Here is an 18,870-nt window from a genome sequence, read left to right as displayed (position 1 = left end):
CAGACAGACACACCCTGGCACAGATCACTCGCCTGTCACTGACAACAGTGGATACAACCCTCACTTTGCACATGTGCCACTTGACAAAGAGATGTCACAGGTGTTGTGCTAACTTTGCAAGTCAGGCACACAGCACTGCTTACTTGGCACATCAGATGGCTACAGCTGCTGCATACGCCATGCAGCTGTGGTGCAACACATCACATACACACTCACCCAGATGACAAGGAACATTCACACACTTTAATGTCCATTAGGTTAAACACATCATTTGTACAATATCACCACAGGTCCCCACAAGTCATAAACATCTGTGAGTACATTCAACTGTCACTCCGGGGGGAACACTGTTACACCTCAGTAAATTTGGGAAATAAAGCCACCAAGGTGTGGCACGGCTGAATGTGTCATTCACTATGCATTGAATGTCACAGTAAGCATAATACAAGTGAGGAGTGAACACACATGAACTACATCATGCTCTGCATGGCAGCCACCACAATGTTCACACCCTGGACTCACTCCAAACCACATTGCATGTCTGTCCCACCAATACACAATGCCTGTTGTGACACTCACACAACAGGTGCACAGTCAAAGCTATTGCAGTCAGCAGTCACCTGCTCCCCTGGTCTCCCATACAGCTTGCTGTACTGTGGTAGGAGGGCATCCAGCAGGGCCTGGTTTTCCTCCTCAGTGAATGCTGGTGCCCTCTCCATAGTAAGTGACATAACGTCCAGGGAATGCAGAGACTGCAGCAGTGTGGTCCACTCCAATGTTGTGAAGGCAAGTGCTCTCTCACAGCCACATGCAGCCTTAAATTAGTACTGCTGAGGGGCTTTCAGTTTCAGGAGTACAGTGTGATAGGCCAGATTACTTTGCATCCTATGTTTCATCCAATCCCTTTAAACATAAAGCCCTGACACACATTTGCATGGTTTAAAATTTGAGCTTCAGCTCCACATTCATTTTGCAACATTGTATATTTTTGCCCAACTGACTTTTGCAGGACACCTGTAGCACACACTCAAATCTCAGTATCCATGACAACCAGGCTGCATTCAGGGCCTACTACTCGTCCCCTTGGTGTCCCCTATGTATTTTTTGAGATCCACACACGTGTACGGTGCGTTTCAGGTCACGTATGGCACCATTTTAATAGTGATGCGATGCACACACACGCACGTAATGTCGGGGTACGGTTCGCTCGCGTATGGCACGATTACAATAGTGATACGATGCGCACACATGCACATACTGTCGGGGTACGGTTCGCTCGCGTATGGCACAATTACAATAGTGATACGATGTGCACACACGCACATAATGTCGGGGTACGGTTCGCTCGTGTATGGCACGATTACAATAGTGAGACAATGCGCACACACAAGCGTAATGTCGTGGTGCAGTTCGCTCGCGTATGGCACGATTACAATAGTGAGACGATGCGGACACACGCTCGTAATGTCGGGGTACGGTGCGTTTCACACGCATTTGTGAATGCAGGGGTACGGTGCGTTTCACACGCATTTGTGAATGCAGGGTTACGGTGCGTTTCACACGGTGCGTTTCAGACGCAGTTGTGAATGCAGGGTTAGGGAGCGTTTCACACGGTGCGTTTCACATGCATTTGTGAATGCAGGAGTACGGTGCGTTTCACATGCAGTTGTGAATGCAGGGGTACGGTGCGTTTCACATGCTCACGCATGGCACCATTACAATAGTGATACGAGCCGCACACTTGGCAGGGATGTAGGGGTACGGTTCAAACAATGATGTGTATCAAATTCTTTTCATTTCATACTTACATGTGCAGGCTCTAGGTGTGGCAGGCAGTGATATAGCAGAGGACATCTGATCTTGTTGCCCAATTGATGTGTGCTGACCTGTTGACACGTCATGTATGATGGGGAACTATGTGGCACACATCACCTTGACACTTGTCACATGTGTACCATTATGCAGACGTTGCCATGCACATCAACACTGGGATGGCACAGTCATCACTACGGGCACCTGTCTCATGAAGCCAGGGACCCAGGCACTTTGTCACTTGACATTTCACGCTCAGCATGACCCTATTTGACTATGGCCGGTGTGTATCATGTCAAACCTTGAGCTTGTTGTTTGTGTTACATAAACTGCATCTGCTGTTGGTGCATCTAACATGGGTCTGTGTTGAGGGGGAATGGTTTCACATGTACGCATACCATGCCACATGTGCATTCCCACGACTTTTGGGTCTGATGGCATCAGACATAATTTTTCCCAAGGCACACATGTCTGCATCCTGACAAGGGCTGAGTCGTTTTGTTGTCACATGCAGACCTTTATCGCAATGTGTTTGATATGTACTTTTGCTATTCCATGTGACCTGTGCGTGTGCCTTGCAGTCAGCTGTCTGGATGGGTTGACAACCTTCCACTGCAGGTTTGGTGACGTGTGCCACTCCAGTGATATCTTGGGCTGTTCACTCAGACCAGACCAGCAGCTTGTTTCAGGGAATGTCATGTTTATTGAGGCAAACAACAGGTGTATCTGGGTTGTCGTAGGAGTACCAGCAAGCTGGCATATGTGTCCTGGATGTATTGCACACGCCAGACTCCATAGTGACATGATGTCTAGTAGCAGTTTTGCATGTGCTATGTACCTTGCCATTGATGTTGTCTGACAGTTATTATCTATTCTTCCCAAATATATCCTGCAGGGCACTGCCTCTACCAAGGCCATTTCCAGACTTGGCTACCATGAGGGAACGTGCCTGCATCCGACGTTAAAGATTCACTTGACAGTTGATTTAGGACTTGACAAACAGGCTGGAACCACATCTCCAACCGCAACACAGGTATCCTACTGCGCTGACCCCCAAGCTGAAGGACCTCCATTTTTTTTTGCTACAGGTACGTTTCAACTAACCATAGCTGATGTACGTGGAATGTCCCAAATGATGTTCAGCCGTGTCTTGCATGATGTGTTAGCAGCCATGTTGGAGCACATTGATGAATTCATCAAATGTCCTACTCCTGAAGAGTTGAGAGATGTCAAGGGTGAATTCTATGCCCTGGGAGGGATGTCACATGTCATTGATGGGACACATGTGGCTTTGGTGCCACCACAGGCTCAGGAACAGGCTTACCGCAACAGGAAACATTATCACTCAATAAATGCCCTGGTGGTGTATCTTGCTAACATGCTGATTTCCCATATTTGTGCACGTTTTCCAGGATCGTGCCATGATGCATTCATCATGAGGCGTAGCGGGGTGCCTAGAATGATGCTGCAGCTGCGCAACGATCGGCCATGTCTTGTTGGTGGATAAACTCTGTTTGTCCTGTGTGTTTCAGTATCTTTTGCTCTGTCAGCATCTCATGAACCACTTATTCACATGATGTATAATTGCAGGTGACTCGGGATATTCCAACATGCCATGGCTGATGACACCTCTCCGCAACCCAAGAACAGCTGCAGATCAGTGGTACAATAATGCACATGGGCAGACCAGGCGAGTGATAGAGCGGACGTTTGGCCTCCTGAAGAGCCGATTCCGGTATCTCGATAAGAACGGCGGATACCTCCCATATGCCCCGGCCAAGGTCTGTAATATCTTCATTGTGTGCTGCATGCTGCAGAACATGGCAGTTGAGAAGGCAGTGCCACTCATCCTGGATTCTGAGGAGCAGGAACATCCACCCGTTGAGGATGAAGGGCTTGGTCACGATGCACGTGATGAGGAGGAGAAGGATGATATCCGGAGTCAGCTCATATGCAACTTCTCAGAATGCTGAGTCACTGCGAATGAGTGTGCAAGCTTGTAGCATTGAATGGCATGTGTTGCAATATGTGTGTCCAGCTGACTGTATGCAAAGTCACTTTGATGTGTGTTCTGATGTGTCACGCAAGTGCTGATGTCATGCCACACAGAAATGCACAATGACTTAGCTTTAAATTAACATGTGTACTACATTGTTCGTGTTTTGTACCTGCCCATGTCTTTACCAAAGATTTTTAACGGTGAGCCCTTGTGTGTCTGTCATTCCCAGATTGCTGTGCCTGTTGTCTGTTTTTGTTATCTCAGTCCTCCTGCTATTCCTCATGATGATTGCAACGTGGGCCGAATCAGCGTTTCATGCAGGGACATGTGTAAATGTCAGTTAAGGTAAGAGATCCAAACAGGCTTTTTTTGGTTGTTATGGTTTGGGAATGTGTGGGAACTGTTTCTGTGCATGTTGAAGAACCATCCATACATGTCTCATCACCATGGATAAAATTACATGTTGCACCACTCACATGACAGGACAGTCACCCTTCTTGACAGTCATCTGTTGTGGAGTATTTACTCTGGTGAGGCATCAATGTGTGTCAACCTTGACCCAGACAGATTGCGGATTCCACGTGTTGACATTGTGTGGGACATCACAACCACAGGCTCCATGGTGAATTGCAGCCTCACTGTGTGCAGCAGGATGTGTTTGGCTCATCCACTTAATCTTGTGTGCCAGTACAGTTTGATTTCTAATCAACCATGTTGTGAAGGTGTGGGCCAGCGTATGTCCCACATGTTCTGTCAAGTGTCCTGTGAGTCTGTTCGTATGGATGCATTGCCCCTTGTGGCAGTATGTCATGTCACTGTCACGTTGCTTCCTCAGGGCCGGTGGCGAACACTGCTTTGCAAGCCTTCTCGGTCAGTTGATGTTAACTTTCTATTCCCATGAAGCCAGGAATGTTGCGCTGATGACATCACAACGTTGTGCTGTAACAAATGTAAACGCTTCCTTTGACCCAGTCGGGTGAATCCCAGGATTCTCTTGTGGCGTGCTGCATATCCTGGTCACGGTAGGGTTGGTTTTGTGGCATTGCTCCTCATTACTCTCTGTTGATTTCCAGACCAGCAGCTTGTTATGTTAGGCATTTCAATGCCCAGTTGGACGAAAGAATGACTGTTGCTTGTGGGGCTTCCTTGTGTTTACATAATTCCCTCCCTCGTTGGATGAGCTTCTAAAGGCTCTTGCGAGTGATGTATAATTTCCCTTCTTGACCCTCACTGATTGCCTGCGGTAACTACGGATTGTTGCCTTTGTGTGAGTAGCACTTCAGCGCATTAGTATTTTTGAACATTGGAGCATTATCCATACACTGTGAGTACCTTCATTACTGCATGGCTCTAATTGCATTAAAGCAGCCTGCAGAGCGTTATACACCCTTCATTTTTGCAGAAAAACTATGTTACCTTTTATGTGTCAGTGTTCAAACATCAGATCTAGTATAATTTTCATTACTGTGATGCCAAGTATGATACAGTGGCTGTTGTTTTCCTTTACAGGTGTAACGGTTACAGTATAGGTCCTGAGGTATTCTGTGATTCAGTGGCAAGATGTGTTGAATGCTTATGCTTGTTTACCTTTGTTTCAGATCTCCCTCCCTGCTGTTCCCTTCCTTTCATTCCCTCGCCTGATCACCCTTTTGAGTCAGTAATTTATACTCAGACCAAGGGGCTATCGGGAGGTGGACCACTATGATCATCGCACCTTTATGAGGATTCAAGGAACCAACAGTCCCAGGCAGTCGTGTGCACATTGTCTCACCAGCATTACAGGTAAACTCCTTGCATGACTGTTATTTTCTTCTGAGCAATGGCACTGGACATGAACATTGGCTAAAGCAGCATGGCCCCAACACAAACTTAATCCATTTGTATAGCAAATGTGTTCCACACAGTACAATGTGCATCATTACTGTCACAGCAGATCTCTTGCCAGTTTGCATGCGTCATCTATTGCATAATTGACAAACATAGTGCATATGGGAGTATGTGTACTGTGGCAACATGCATGCTGTTCATCATAGCTAATGATCCATACTGTGCATGAAGTACATGGTTGTGTATGTATTGTTGCAGCTTGCTACACACAACGGGCAGCCCACACCTGCTGACGCTGTGTGGTCTGTGCGCAGCTTGGCCTTTCGGTGCCTGATCCTGTGCTCGTCATTTATGGTTATTGTTCTTACATTTTAGTTCCGTGACCCATGAGTAACCAGACACTCCTTCCTTTCCATACACGTTTACATTGTGCCTTTCAAACCTCCTTCTCTTTCTGTGATAGTTTTTGTATGGTGTCTCACCCCTTCCACCATCATGTGTTCACTCATTCCTGCTGCTGCATCCCCTGCGGCACCGCACCACCGAGTGCCCTGATTCTGCAACACACACACCTCCCAGATGCACCTCCCTCCCTCCACCCATTGTTAATGCAGGCATCAGCTTGTCAGTGCCACTGTTGCGCCACCTCCGTGCCGAAGGCAGGAGCGTCTGCGCCTGCAACGTGCACAGTGCAAGACCCTCTGGTCCTTCCATGACACAGTTAACACAACAGAGTCATGCTCCAGCCACCCTTCAAACAGGGAACACCAGACATTCATCCACCTGCTATCAGGCACCCCCTAAGGGCACCCATTACAGCTTTGCTGGCTGTGTGTGCAACTCCTACTGCCAACAACGCGCTGCCCCGCATGACAGACCATGTCCGTACAACCAGGTCATGTGCCTCCTACTGCACACCCGCTACATCCGCCAGCACGCCATTGGACTCTGTCACCTCATCAACACAACAGCCCCACACATCGCCTTCATTACAGTTACCTGGTTGAATGCATCCTCAGCACACTACATCAACATTGCCATCACAGACGGATACAAGATCACCCACAGGGACCACACCAACACTCCAGGATGATGACTTGCAATTTTTTCAGGAGTACCCCCTCAGAGTAACATACAACACCAAGGACACACTCAGCATTGTCAAACATCTGCACTTCAGGTTTCACACCAACCCCCAGACCACCCTCTGTCTAACTATCATCTACAGATCTCCAGCCCTACACCCACAATTCTGCTTAGCCATCTACAATTATTGTAATAGTCATGTATTGAGCGCACATCTAAGCCAACGGGGTTGTCCCAGCGCTGTAGTGTGCCGAAAATGAGGCAGCATACGGAAGAGCAACTAATCAAGCAGGCTAAATATCCAGGTCTTAAGGGCTTAGCGAGAATCATATTCATACAGAATCAGACGCAGCGGAAGAGGTAGCTTAGTCCAACATTGGGTGGTTCCTACCTGAGAGGTTTCACCTCCTGATCTAGGTTTAGCTAAGCAAGGACTAATGAGCAAGTGCTTGTCATTGGAACGTAGGGATCGTGATTGACAGTAGGGACGCAGTCTCCTCCTAAGGTAGACTGGACCACGTCCTTGTCCTGCCCTGAAGGCGAGTGTGAGTGCCTTGAATTCTATTTGTGTAGCCATGGCAGCCAATGGAGTAGTCTAACATACGGGGAGATATGTTGTCAAAGTGAGACTCTACATACCAGGCAGGCAGCAGCATATTTGCCCGTCTGCAGTATACGGAGCCAGCCTAATGTGAGACCTACGTATGAGACTTTCGCGTAGTGTAAATGGGACGTAATCAGTGCGTGAAGCACCGTTTTCCGGGTTACAATGTGCAGAAAGTGTATAATTCTCTTGATGAGTTTAATCTTGCCAAAACAAACGGCACCCACCTCTTGTACCTTTGTGGAAGGGATAGCTGGTTGTCCCATCTAACTCCCAGATTCATGACCAAGTCCTTGTGTGCCGGAGCAATGGCCAGTTCCTCTGGCCACCACAGATTGGAAGAGAGGGGAGAAGGTTGGTTAAATAAATAGGATCTCGGTGTTAACTGTATTAAGTTTTCAGAAATTGTGGAACATCCAGGCCACAGTAATCTAGAGACTATTTTCTAGTGTGTCAAAATTAGCGGCACATACAGCATTCAAGGTGAATAGAAGCTGAAGCTCATCAGCATATGATATGATTTTGACTTCAGACATGGCAATCGATGCAGCCAGCGGGGTTAAGTAAATATTACAAAACAGAGGGCTCAGAGCAGAGACCAGCGGCATGCCCCACTTCAGTGATTTGACTGGGGAGACGGATGGATAGGTCTGGACCTGCTGTGTGCAGTCAGACAGTAAGGACGATATCCAGTTCACCATGAAGCCCCCCATGCCTATGGTCTTAAGGAGGTTCAGAAGAATGGGATGGGCAACGGTGTCAAATGCTGTAGACAAGTCTAACAGTACCAACACCGCCTTGGAACCTCCGTCGACCGCCCAGCGTATAGAGTCTGCCATTTCAATGAGGGCCGACTCCGTACTATATCCGGGTTTGAAGTTGGATTGAGAGTTGTGAAGGAGGCTATTATCTTCAACAAAGGTCATCAGTTGCTGCAAGGAATTGTTCACTTAAATCTTGGCCGGAGCTGTTACGAGAGAGTTAGGTCTATTATTGCAAGGAGATTCAGGATCTGCGTTGGCTTTCCTTAAGATGGGCAGGAGGAACACGTGTCTCCATACAGCCGGATAAGAGCCCAATTTGAGGGAAAGGTTCCAGATGGAGCTTAAATGGTAATTGGGACCCTTAGCAAGGATGTTGTAGGGGAACCGGATTTATACATCTGCAAATAGAGCAGAGAGGCTTCATATGAAAAATTATAAAAATTCTGAGACCACAGAGATGGGAAACGGCTTTACAGATTGGTCCTCAGACATTGGACAACTACATCAGCACGCAGGCCCTCACCTACACAGACTACATGGGTCAGGGAGACAGCAACTCCTAGCTGGAGGACAACCACCGCACCATCCTGCATTGGTACATCAACATTTGCATCCAGTTGCCCAAAAAACAACACACTGCACCACACTCCGCTACAGATCCACCAAAAAAGATTGACCAAAGTCAACACAAACGAGCTGTGTGGCACCCTCACACAGGACACTCCAAACAACGACACAGCCACACCCTGCAACCGCACACACTGGATCAGTGACTGATCCAACACTCTTGCCACATTGGCGGAATTTCCTGTGAAGCACAACAACAGTTAAGCCACCCGGGACAAGGCAGACCTACCGGACTCATACAGGTCTAGCCAGACTCATGTGCAAACCTTGTAAAACAAACAACCATCAGTTACCTTTCAGCCTGAAATCCACAACACACGGACATCACCATATCATCAGCACGGACAAGAGGACAACCTTCAGGTATGGCCTAGGTACCAACACACACAACATGAATGACCTCATCGGCATTGTGAGAGAACTATCTGACCCCAGCTCTCCATCCAAGAGACATCCCATCCTTGCAAGGCCAAGGGGATCCCTTGCAACTTACTACCACTGCAAGCTCGTGGACGTACAAGACAGCCTCGCCACACAGAGGCAGACAGTGCTATTTTCCACAGGACATACCCCCCTTCAGGTCCTGGAGTCCCGTCAGCAGCAGACACCACCCGGCTCATGTACACCATCCACTCTGGCTCTCCATCTGGATCCTTCCCACACAACATCTCAATCACAACATACACCATCCTTCAGGGCCACCTTCGGGACATCATGAATGTCTCCTTTGAGTATGCCACTTTCCATGGGAGCTGTAGGCATGCAGGAACCCAGGCCCTTCTTTGACGACATACGGCAGTACAGCAGGATCTCCTGGAACATCACCCTGCTTCCCTACACGGCAAATGTCTTCAAGAAGACAGTCAACAAGCAACTGATCATCTCACTCCAAGCAAACATCTTCAGGCAACCTGCACCAGACCATCTTCCACAGTTATCACCCCACTGCAACAGCCCTCATTGCCACCACCAACAACATCTTGGACCCTGCTCAACAATGGTGAGTACACCACCCTCACCCCATTGACCTCTCATCCAGCATTCTACACCATGTGGTACCACGGTGTAAGATCACACATCTCAAACACTGGGATCCAGAGGAAGGCCCAGGATGAAAGCCCCAAGTACCTCACCAGCAAGGCCCAGGGAGTCCGCCTCCCCCCTTCGGCAAGTAGTAGACTGGGGTCATCGGGCCCAGGCCTCATATCTCAGTGTGACTATCTACATTGTCTCCATGACCCCCCTCGCCAACATCACAGGCGCACACAACCTCATCATCATGTCCTCTGCCATTGACACCCAGCTGCTCCTCACCCTCACCAAAGACCCAACCACTCCCAGATCCAACCTTCAAGAAGCCATGAGGTGCATTGACATATGGAGGAACATCAGCCACATGAGGCTGGACTTGGACAAGACTGGGCTCATCATCTGAAGAATGTCCCCTTACGGCTGGGACAACTCCTTGTGTCAAAGCGGCCTCAGCAGCGCACAAGCACACATTGGACACACATGCAAGCAGGTGCTCATCGTACACTCCTCGCTCACAATAAGCATGCAAATCAACACCATCTCTACCTCATGCTGCAAGTCCCTCCGCATGCAGCAAATGTTCATCAGATAGATCCACTCCTAGTCAAGACAGACAGTCACCCAGGTACAAGACACCAGCCGGCTCTACTACAGCAACGCCCTCTACGCAAGATCAACAGCCAGACTCCAGGCGGACTTGTGCACATACAGGGTGCATCAGCACTCCTCATCCTCAACATCACCTGCCACAGCCACATGACCGTCCACCTGAGATACCTACAATAGGCTCACTCTCGACAGCAGGATCACCTTCATACTCCTTAGCCACACTCAGGAGGCACTCCACAATCCAGCCCCAAAGACAAACATGGACGTCTCCCATCCAACACCCCATTGCCCCAACTCCGTCCAGCCAACCTTGCCCTGGGCACCATTCTTCACATCCACAGTACAACTGCATGCGGAAGATAGTACTGCCACATCAACATACAGACCTAGTACTCCCTCCCTGGGCACTTCCACATGACCCATGACCTCTACACCTTCATTACACTCTTCCAAAACTGTCTGTCTGAGCAGTATGGCAAACCCCCCCCTCCCTCAGCAGATTGAAACCATCACAGGTGACTATAGCGCTCCATGTATGGATTTGATGATACATTGTGACCTATGTGTGTCCTCGACCGGACTCAGATCCCAGTGTGTGGATGGGTTGAGTTTGTTCCACACTGTGGCACACTTTGACATATCCCCACACGTATGTTGTAGAATGATGGTATATGACTGCAACATCAATTTCACTAGTGTTGATTTTGTTTATTTATCGTTCTTGTGCGTGAAACGTGAGCTAGTGATAGGTGCTGTACAAAAAGGGAGGGAATCCAAAGTTCACGAAGGGAGATGTGATGCCTTGCAGTTTGAGTCACCAGAGTCCAGACCACAGTGCTTGGCATCATTGGTCAGACTGCAACCAGCAGGTCCATGTGGGAGAATAGGACAGTCAATGAGGTGATGTTGTGGCACATAGACTCCAGGTGCCAGACCAGGTGTCCTGGGAGATGCGCATGGCCCGCTGCCTCTCAGTGTGTCTTCCGTGGACGACCCACCTTCCTTGGGGGACCCTCATATGCAAGCCTGGACAATGCACGGGACGCTCTGTCAGACAATTCCTCCTCCTCCTCCTCCATCCCTGTGCCTGGTGGCCGTCTTTGCCTTGAAGTGTCTTGCCTGGTGACACAGGGAGGGTGCTGCATGTTGTCAGCAATCCGACGGAGTGTGTGGCTAATGTCCCTTTGCACCGCCAGGAGCTCAGCCAGTCTTGCCTCCATCCATCCTTGGTGTTGTTGCTGACTGGCGTGTTGCTCGGCCTGCAGGTTTTTATCTCTGTGAGGGCCCCCACTACCTGGCTGAACTCCCTGGGACTCCCAACGGGACCTGCAGCTGGCTGGTCAGGTTCTCGCCTCCGCCTGCTGCCACTCCTGCCACCCCTGCCCACACAAGCCTGGCCTGCCGTTGTGGGCACATCGGCTCGACGGGACCCCTGAGTGATGGCAGTGGTGGTGTTGTCTGCCCCCTCATGGGTGCCCATCGAACCTTGTCCCTCATTGTCAGACTGGCTCAGTTCTTGAGTGTGGGCAGGGCTCCGAGCTGTCCGCTGGCATGTGGCAGGAATGGTGGTGGCGATTGGCGCAGGTGTGCCTGATCCAGGTGCTGCAGGGTTTGGGGCACTAGAGGGGCCAGGTCGGTCGGGTTCATCCATGGAGTGGTGAGAGGCATCGCTGTCAGTGGGATGAGAGCCCTCCTGAGCCTGGGACTGTGAATCATCTTGCCCATCGGTGGGGTTCGATTCCGCACGTTGCCCTGTGGGTGTGAGAGACATACAATATTAATGCCATTTAATGCAACATCCATTTCTCATACACATTGTAGGTGGCACTGTTATACCTGGTAGTTGTCCATGCTTTGGATTGTCCTCAATGTTCACTTGTGGATGGGTATGTTGTGGGGTCCAATTGATATGTGCTCCTGAGTTATTGACATGGGGGGCACATTTACTGTAACTGGCACAGCACTGCATATCAGCAGGGATTTGCCAGTCATTGTGCACCACAGCTATGCCAGCACAGATGCAACGCATTCACATTGTGGAGCACCATGGTGGAAAAAATGGGACAGCTGCGTCACACATCTGTGCTGTATAAGTAGGCGCATTGCTGGAGTAGCGTCACCAGTGCAAGACAGCTCCAGCAATGGTCTGTGGGGCCCTATCTGCACAATGTTGCTTCATTCCTAACGCCTGCATCAGCCATGCACAGGGTGTTGACGCAGCATGTGCTTAAAAGTGACAGAGTGAAATCTTGTAGATTTCACATAGCCACTTTTGGGAGGCGTGCCGGTGGCATAACGCCCATCCCCCTTCCGCTCCCCCCTGCTCCAGAACACCTACTTGTGGCGCAGGGCTTTAGAACGTGACACATCTCCCAGATGCGTCACCTTGTAAATTACCAGCACCATGGGGCATATTTTGTGCAGCGGCTGCGTCACAGAGGTGACGCAACGGCGGCGTGAAAGATGTACAAGTGGCTTGTGAATGTGCACCGTGCATTTGTTGCTTGGATGCTTCATAATATCTGAATTGGTTTAGTTGTGTTACATGACTATTGTGACAGTGGGGAACTCCATTGCCTGTCTCATGAGGGTATGTTTGTGTAAGGAGTGTGTGTGACAGCCTGTGGTGGTAGTTGGAGTCTGAGTTGGCAAAGGGCCTCCCTCGTGGTGTGGCTGTCCCCCCATGGAGCATGCTGCCATGACAGTGGCTGTGAGTTCCTGCCCAAGATATCTGACCTTGTTGTCCTGGTGTTTGTGTTTGCACTGGTCACAGGAGGGCCTTTTGCTGCCTACACCAGGGCCCAGTGTCAGCTAACTTGTCAGTACATTCACACTCTATGTGCATTGAGTATGGTGCATGGGTGTGAACCTGGGCCATATGGGATGAGTGGAATTGGACATGGGCATCCACAGAGATGTTTATAGGGGTGGGCAGATTTTTAGCTTCATCACCATACCCCTTGCACCCTTCTCATCCTCCCCCTTGCACCCTTCTCAGCATCCCCCTTGCACCCTCCTCCCCTCTGCCTTGCACCCTTCTCACCCTCCGCCTTGCACCCTTCTGGCCCTCTGCCTTGCACCCTTCTCACCCTCCGCCTTGCTCCCTTCAGGCCCTCTGCCTTGCACCCTCCTCCCCTCTGCCTTGCACTCTTCTGGACCTCTGCCTTGCTCCCTTCTCACCCTCCGCCTTGCACCCTTCTGGCCCTCTGCCTTGCACCCTCCTCCCCTCTGCCTTGCACCCTTCAGGCCCTCTGCCTTGCACCCTTCAGGCCCTCTGCCTTGCACCCTTCTCACCCTCCGCCTTGTACCCTTCTGGCCCTCTGCCTTATACCTTTCTCCCCTCTACCTTGCACCCTTCTCACCCGCCGCCTTGCACCCTTCTGGCCCTCTGCCTTGCACCCTCCTCCCCTCTGCCTTGCACCCTTCAGGCCCTCTGCCTTGCACCCTTCTCACCCTCCGCCTTGCACCCTTCTGGCCCTCTGCCTTACACCTTCCTCCCCTCTGCCTTGCACCCTTCAGGCCCTCTGCCTTGCACCATTCTCACCCTCCGCCGTGGACCCTTCTGGGCTTCTGCCTTGCACCCTCCCCCCTCTGCCTTGCACCCTTCTGGCCCTCTGCCTTCTTGCACTCTTCTCACCCTCCGCCTTGCACCCTTCAGGCCCTCTGCCTTGCACCCTTCTCACCCTCCGCCTTGTACCCTCCTCCCCTCTGCCTTGCACCGTTCTGGCCCTCTGCCTTGCACCCTTCTGGCCCTCTGCCTTGCACCCGTCTCACCCTTCCGCCTTGCACCCTTCTGGCCCTCTGCCATGCACGCTTCTGGCCCTCTGCCTTGCACCCTTCTCACCCTCCGCCTTGTATCCTTCTGGCCCTCTGCCTTGCACCCTCCTCCCCTCTGCCTTGCACCCTTCTGGCCCTCTGCCTTGCACCCTCCTCCCCTCTGCCTTGCACACTTCTGGCCCTCTGCCTTGCGCCCTTGTGGCCCTCTGCCTTGCACCCTTCTCACCCTCTGCTTGCACCCTTCTGGCCCTCTGCCTTGCACCTTTCTGGCCCTCTGCCTTGCAGCTTTCTCACCCTCCGCCTTGCACCCTTCTGACCCTCTGCCTTGCACCCTCCTCCCCTCTGCCTTGCACACTTCTGGCCCTCTGCCTTGCACCCTTCTGGCCCTCTGCCTTGCACCCTCCTCCCCTCTGCCTTGCACCCTTCTGGCCCTCTGCCTTGCACCCTTCTGGCACTCTGCCTTGCACCCTTCTGGCCCTCCGCCGTGCACCCTTTTGCCCTCTGCCTTGCACCCTTTTCACCCTCCGCATTGCTCCCTTCAGGCCCTCTGCCTTGCACCCTCCTCCCCTCTGCCTTGCACCCTTCTGGTCCTCTGCCTTGCAGCCTCCTCCCCTCTGTCTTGCACAATTCTGGGCAACCCCCTTGCACCCTTCCCACCCAATGGAGGGTGCTGCCACCTGGGACAATGGGACCATTTGTAAAGCATGATGGACTAGGGCCGGCCCTGATTGGGCCCATACCAGAAACACTGGCGATCCAGGGGGGCCAAGAGACCCCCTTGTCCCCCCCTGCGGATGCACAGGGAATTGGGTCTGATTTGGGGTCCCACAATGCATTTAGTGACACCCACCCTCCCAGAATACTGGACGTCCTGTAGCAAGGGACATGGCATGGCCTTGGTTTGTCAATTGAGCATACACATGTTAGTGGCATTTGCGTTGTTTTTGCCTATAGTTATGGGCAGCTGGCGTTTGGCGCTTGTTGCGGGCATTTTTTGTACTTAGAGTGTAGATGCCATTACCCCCATGTTACATGAGTTGTTTGTATACTCACCAGGCTCTACGACTCCTTCAATTCCATGTACTCCCACCGGTGGTAGCAGCGCCATGATCTTCTCCTCCCAGGGATGGTACTGTACTGGTCTGCGGGGACCACCACCTCCAGTGCCTTGGCTCTGTAGGTAGTCGTCGTCCATCTTCCTCTTCACCATCCTCCGCAGATCGCACCACCTTTTCTGGCAATCCCTCCTGGTGCGTCTGATGGGTGCAACAGCATTCACCTTATTGACAATCCTCTCCCACATGCGTGTTTTCTCAGCTATGCTGGTCTGTCTGACCAATGCACCAAACAGCTGTGGCTCGACTCTGATGACTTCATCTACAAGGATCTCCATCTCCTCCTTTGTGAACTTTGGTTCTTCTGTGCGGACATTTATTTATTTATTTATTTCTGGCATTTATTGAGTGCGAACGAATACCCGCAGGCGTCTCGGCGCTAGATTATTCCCATAATTTTCCCAGGACGGAAGGCTCCAATGATTTGGTGGTCAGTATTACTGACTGAATAGCCAGGTCTTCAATCTTTTGCGAAACTGCAAAAGTGAGGGGCTTGACCTGATATGCTGCGGCAAAGTATTCCAAAGTTTAGGGGCCGTGACAGGAAGCGGCGATCACCCCATGACACAGTTTTAGACCGTGGAACCACTAATTGGTTAAGAGTGGCAGATCGAAGCTGTCTAACAGGTTTATAGGATATCAACTGGTCCTTAAAGTAATGTGGTCCTTGATCATGGAGTGTCTTGTACACTATGCAAAGTGATTTGAACTTGACCCGATTCCGGATCATCAGCCAGTGATATTTCTTAATTGTGTCTGATATGGCCGAGAACTTGGGTGTTCTAAGCAGACGTGCTGCTGCATTCTGTATTGTCTGCAGCTTATTGGTTACCCTAACCTGGGCATTTAAAAATAGGGCATTACAATAGTCAAGGGACGATAAAACTAACGAACTAACCAATGTTTTAGCAGCTGCATCTGGCAAAAAACGGGATGGTTTTCCTAATCATTCTTAATTTGTGATGGGCTGTAGCCGCTACTCTATTCGCATGTGCCACAAAGTTGAGACCCTCATCAAAAATTACTCCTAGGTTCCTGACCTTAGGGGCCGGGCTGGGAGGGGCTCCAAATGCCGAAGGCCACCAAGTTGCTGACCAGCCCGGTGAAAGGGGTCCAAAGATGATCACCTCCGTCTTTCCGGAGTTGAGCTTAAGGCAGTTGGACGCCATCCACTCCCCGATTGCTATCATTCCGCTTTGAAAGCGCTCTGCCACCTGGTATCCATCGCCTTTAATGGCCAAAACCAATTGCGTGTCATCAGCGTATGAGGTTAGGCTCATCCCATATGCTTTGATGACATTGGCAAGGTCCGACACATAGATGTTAAATAGTGTCGGACTTAGGGATGAGCCTTGAGGAACCCCACACGGTAGAGACAGCTTGGCAGATTGGTATGGTCCCAGGATGACAGCCGGTGTTCTGTCGGCCAGGAAGGATGCAAGCAGATTACTTGCTGTGTGATAAATGCCCATCTTTTCGACACGGTCCACCAAGATCTTATGGTTGACCGTGTTGAAAGCCGCCGATAAATCAAGCAATACGAGTACTGCTGTCCCTCCCTGGTCTCGAATTGCTCTGATGTCGTCTGCGGCTTTAATTAAGGCGGTTTCGGTACCATGATATTTTCGGAAACCGAATTGTGTGTCGTCCAATAGAAGATGTTTCTCCACATGCTCGGATAGTTGTTGGTTCATAGCTTTCTCGGTCACTTAAGCTAAAAAAGGAAGGCTTGCTATGGGCCTGTAATTCTTTAAATCGGCCTTATCCAGATTCGGTTTCTTCAACAAGGGTTTCACCAGGGTGTTCTTTAAGGAATCCGGATATGTCCCAGAGCCCAAGATAGAGTTGCAAACTAAGGTGATGACCGGAATGAGCGTATCCATCACCGGTGGGAGGACTGAAAAAGGACAAAGGTGTAGTGCCGATCCTGTTTTAATGGAAGAGACAATGATCTTTATATGGTCGGTCGTAAGAGCCTTGAACCTAGTCAAAACCTCTTCCGGGGGCATGTGAGAAGAATCTGCTATTGTCGAGTTCAAAGAAAATGCCTGATAGATATCATTTACTTTGGAGAAAAAAAAGTTGGCCAGTGCATCACAAATGGTTGTGAAGGAGGTGGGGTAAGATCTGGGACGTTACCTGACAGAGTTTTAGTGATATCGTATAGTTGCCTACTGGAATTTTTGGCTTTATCAATTTGTTCTGAGAAGAAGGTTTTTTTTGCATCAATAATCATGGCTTTATAAACGATCAATGAATCTTTATATTTGGTCTTACTCTATATCATAAGTTTTACGCCAGTGCCTTTCCCTATTCCTGCTTAGTTGTTTTTGCCTTCTTAATTCCTCTGTATACCATGGAGCGGTTGGTGTAGTTCTATTCCTGGATTGGGTTTTAATTGGCACTAGAAGGTTGGTAGCATGACCTAGCCAGTCGTGAAATTGTCGAGTTGCGATATTAGGTTCGGTGGACAGAGATGGACATGTACTGTCCAGTAACTTTGTTAGTTCAGTATGGTTTATATTCTTCCAAAATTTAAAGGAACCTGGGATAGGAATAGTGACCTTTTTACTCAAGATTTCGTTAATTGGACATGGTGTGGGGTGAATGTGATGGGGGGGGGGGAGGTGAGGGTGTGTATGGATGTGGGTATGAATGTGAATGGGGGTGTGGTTCTGAATGTGATTGGGGGTATGTGTGCAGTTGTTTGTGTGTAGTCTGTCTCTGTGGCTAAATGGGTGTGTTGCAAAGGATCATGGTTTGTGTGTGGGCCCTTTTTATTGGTCCATTTGTGGGTGGGGCTTAGTTTGCTTTTTTGGTGGGTGTGTTATAAGGGGTGGATCTGAGTTAGGCCCTCTGGTTGCCTGTTTAGATCTGGCCAGGACATTCATTTACAATGGTTTGTACACAGGAGATATGTTTTGTGGTGTTGTGCGAGTCATTTGCACCCTCCTTGTGCTGTTTTAATGGGTTTGCATGCGCTTCGTTCAGGGGGGGTTTGAATTGTATTTGATTGTATGGCTCGCTCATACGCGACGTTTTTCTGGTGTTCGAGTGCGCTCCGTTCAGGGGTTTTTCGATTCGTATTTTGTTTTGTGGCTCGCTCAAAAGCGACATCTTTCCGGGGTTGGCGTGCGCTTCGTTCAGGGGGGGGGTTCGAATCGTATTTGCTTTTGTGGCTCGCTCATACGCGACATTTATACGGGGTTCACGTGGGCTTCGTTCAGGGGGGGTTCGATTCGTATTTGATTGTGTGGCTCGCTCATACACGATGTTTTCAGTACAAATCGCAGTTCATACGCGAAGACTTTTTCCCGTACGAATAGCGTTCTCGGTCCCCGGTCTGGATCGTACTTGTCGGGTCATACGGCATGTTTACGAATTGTACGGTTTATCTCCCGAGTCCGTATCGTACGGATTCTCGCTCGATTTTCATACGGTTCGCAAGGATTCGGACGTATTTTTGAGAAACGGATCGTACTACGCGATTCGGACGGTTTTGTACGATTCGTACGGAAACGGCTACGAATACGAATCGTCGGTCGCTTTTCTTTCCCGAATCGGACCCAAAATATTAACATAAATAAAAATTACATAAATATGCAAAACTATTTTTTT

At 50.0% G+C, this 18,870-nt stretch overlaps 1 protein-coding gene across 17 annotated transcripts in view; it reads right to left on the bottom strand.

The window, feature by feature from the left end:
* LOC144782416 (renalase-like) overlaps positions 1-18,870 on the bottom strand; it is a 916,893-nt gene that overhangs the window by 159,518 nt on the left and 738,505 nt on the right. The window lies entirely within an intron of this gene.

This window comes from Lissotriton helveticus, chromosome 9 (genome assembly GCF_964261635.1).
Source record: "Lissotriton helveticus chromosome 9, aLisHel1.1, whole genome shotgun sequence".
NCBI classification, from domain to species: domain Eukaryota; kingdom Metazoa; phylum Chordata; class Amphibia; order Caudata; family Salamandridae; genus Lissotriton; species Lissotriton helveticus.
Note: the sequence above shows the minus strand (reverse complement) of the source record. Positions and strands in the feature narration are given on the sequence as shown.